Below are 2,822 nucleotides of genomic sequence, written 5' to 3'. Positions count from 1 at the left end.
ATGAGGCTTTGGTCCTTCCAGATCAGACTTTGGGGCTTAAAAATGATGCTCTGGGCCCTTAAAATGAGTCTCTGAACCTTAAAAACGGACCTTGGAGCTAATAAATTAGTTTTTGTACTCCATATATGTGGGTCTGGACCTTAAAAATGACTGTTTGCACCCCCCAAAGTAGGCTTTGGTCTTTTAAATTGATGCTTTTTGCCCTAACATTGAGGCTCGCATTATAAAAATAAGGGTCTACACTTGCGAAACTCAGGGTTGAATTTTAAAAATGATGCTTTGTAAAGCACAAAATCGGACTTGCTCACCATAGCTATCTCCACGGCAGGTTAAATTTCTCGCCGTCTATTGTGTTTTAGTTCCCTTCTCACGCAAACGGTGGTGACAAACAGTACCCAAAAGGCTCTGGTGCTCCCAAACGGCGGCTTGATGGTCTGCGTAACCCACCTCTAGCCGCATCTCAAGGAGCGTAGGAACGGCGTTACAAGTAAATAAGGCAGCGTCCTGCTTTAGGAAGAAAGCGTGTTGGATTTGAAACCCTCGGGTAGGACAGGAGGAGCATGTCTTCTTGGGTCAGCGATGAGCGTCGGCACGTATTATCTGATCCAGAGCCGATGTCTGTCGCCGCTTTAGCTCTGGAATTACTCTGAGACCCAGGAGGCTCCATTTTCCTTAGGCTGTCACCTAAGGGAGTCGAGATAAAGACAGTTTAACAAGCGCAGGGAATAAGAAAGGAAACCAACGGACGTGACAGCAACCACCGACCACCTCTCACCAGCAGGCAGACGCCCAGCCATCTCGGTGCGACGGCTGCCTTGGGAAGACTCCCCCAGTCCCGAATTTCTTGCTGAGCGTGACACTACGTGGAACGGACCGTGGTACCTCGTCGGTCAGCTCGGGGCAGCGGTCTCTGCTGTGTCCCCTCCCAGCCAGCTCACTGGGGCAGCAGAGCGAGAAACGGAGAAGCCCTTGGTTCTGCATAAGCACCGCTCAGCAGTAGCTAAACATTGGTGCGCTGTCAACGCTCAAAACGGCACCGTGCAAGCTGCGATGACAAAAAAATGACCTGTATCCCAGCACAGAAACCCTTCTGTGCCCGCTCACGATTCCTATTCCTATGAGAAACCCATGAAAAATAGGGCATTTGACTTATCGGGGAGAAATGCAAACACGCTCCCGGTCTCTGGCTGGCATCTGGCTTTACTTGCATGACCTAGAAAGTACGCACAAGTCTACGCGGTTTCTTCTGCACCTTGGGAAAGGCGTCTCTTGCCTCGATTTCCAAGGAGAAACTCCCAAAAGCGGCACCACAGAGGTATTCCTAAACCTCGCTAACTGAGAGCAGGGTAGGGTGGCTCTGGGGGGGGGGGGGGGGGCTGTGCGGCTGGCTATGGGGCAGGCGGTGGGCTTTGGGGTGGGGGGGGGGCTGCTGGGGGGTTACTGATGCTGTCCCGTAGCGAATTACGGTGGTCATGGGGCGACCGTTCAGCGTCCGGCCCCTCCTGGAGCGACTCCGGGCGGAGGGTACGTCAACGGTGAGCGCTGGGGGAGCTGCCCCACGGCGGGGGGGGGGACACACACAAAACAACCCCGTTCTGCCCCACGGCTCTGTGGGGTCTCTTCTTCCCGGCCCCACGGCTCGACGGGGCCCGGCTCGTTCCCCCCCCCTCCCCCCCAGGTGGAAATGCGGAAAGCTTTGACGGATTTTGTGCAGAGGGAATTCGAAGCGCTGCGGGGCCAGGCCCGGGCCCTGCACGCCGCCTTGTAGCGCGTGGGGTGCCCCGCTCGTGGAGGAACCCGCCCCATGGTGAGACGGCCGGCCCCACGGCGAGACGGCCAGCCCCACGGTGAGACGGCCCCCACGGCCGTCCCTGCAGCCTTACGGGACCCACGGATGGGACGGACTAACCCCACGCTGCGATGGCCGTGGGGCCTGGACGGACGGACAAACGAGCTGCACCCCTCCCCCCCCCAGCTCCCCGTTCCTGTGCATGGTGCCAATAAAAATGGCTGAGCCTCGGGGATCTCCGTACCTGGGTGACAACGGGGGGGTAAAAAGGGACCTGGGGGGGGGAAATTGGGGTGCTGGGGGGGGTCCCCGAGAGGGTGGGAGGTGGAGACGAGCGTGGCCTGATCCCACATGTTTATTGAAGCAGAAGCTGGTGTGTTTTTGGGGGAGGAGGGGAGTTCCCCCACTGTGCACACCTGGGGAAACCCCCCCTGGAAGGGGCAAAAGGGGGGGCTCGGACCCCCTGAAATGGGGTTCAGAGCCCCCCCGCGCCCCACACCCCCCAGAGTGCTGCCACAGAGCAGTAGGTCCCCAAACACAGGGTAAGGGGCGGGGGACTGGAAACACCTTGTCCAAGTTTTGCCCCCACTCCCTGAACTGGGATGGGGGGGGGGAAGGCGTGGCCCGGTGGGTGTGGCCGGGCGTGGCCGACTCATCACTCCTCCTTCTTGTCCCAGGGGCCATCATGGGCTGCCGGGGGGGGGGGGGGCAGGCAGAGGGGGTGTTACGGGGTCCGAAAGGGTGTTGGGGGGGGGTCGTAGGGGGTTTGGGGTGCCCCCCCCCCTCCCTACCTGCAGGAGCGCGTGCTGGTCCAGAAGCCGGTCGTACTCCCGCGTCAGCCCCTCGGCCTGGCGCCGCATGGCCTGCACCTTGTTCTCCGCCTTCTCCAGAGCTGTTGGGGGGGGGTTGTCTGTGTCAGGGTCACCCCCAAAAAAACCCAGCAGCGCCCCACACACACACCATAACACCCCCCCACACCATAACGCCCCCCTGCAGCCCTGCCCGTACTGCGTTTGCTGGCCGCCAGCTCCTC

At 59.9% G+C, this 2,822-nt stretch overlaps 1 non-coding gene across 1 annotated transcript; it reads left to right on the top strand.

Annotated features, from left to right (window-relative positions):
* The first annotated feature begins 571 nt into the window (after positions 1-571).
* Positions 572-656, top strand: LOC128138616 (small nucleolar RNA SNORD45). Its single transcript, XR_008234088.1, has one exon. It is a non-coding gene; the product is annotated as a small nucleolar RNA SNORD45 (small nucleolar RNA).
* Positions 657-2,822: the final 2,166 nt, after the last annotated feature.

This window comes from Harpia harpyja, unplaced genomic scaffold (genome assembly GCF_026419915.1).
Source record: "Harpia harpyja isolate bHarHar1 unplaced genomic scaffold, bHarHar1 primary haplotype scaffold_65, whole genome shotgun sequence".
Classification (NCBI taxonomy): domain Eukaryota; kingdom Metazoa; phylum Chordata; class Aves; order Accipitriformes; family Accipitridae; genus Harpia; species Harpia harpyja.
Note: the sequence above shows the minus strand (reverse complement) of the source record. Positions and strands in the feature narration are given on the sequence as shown.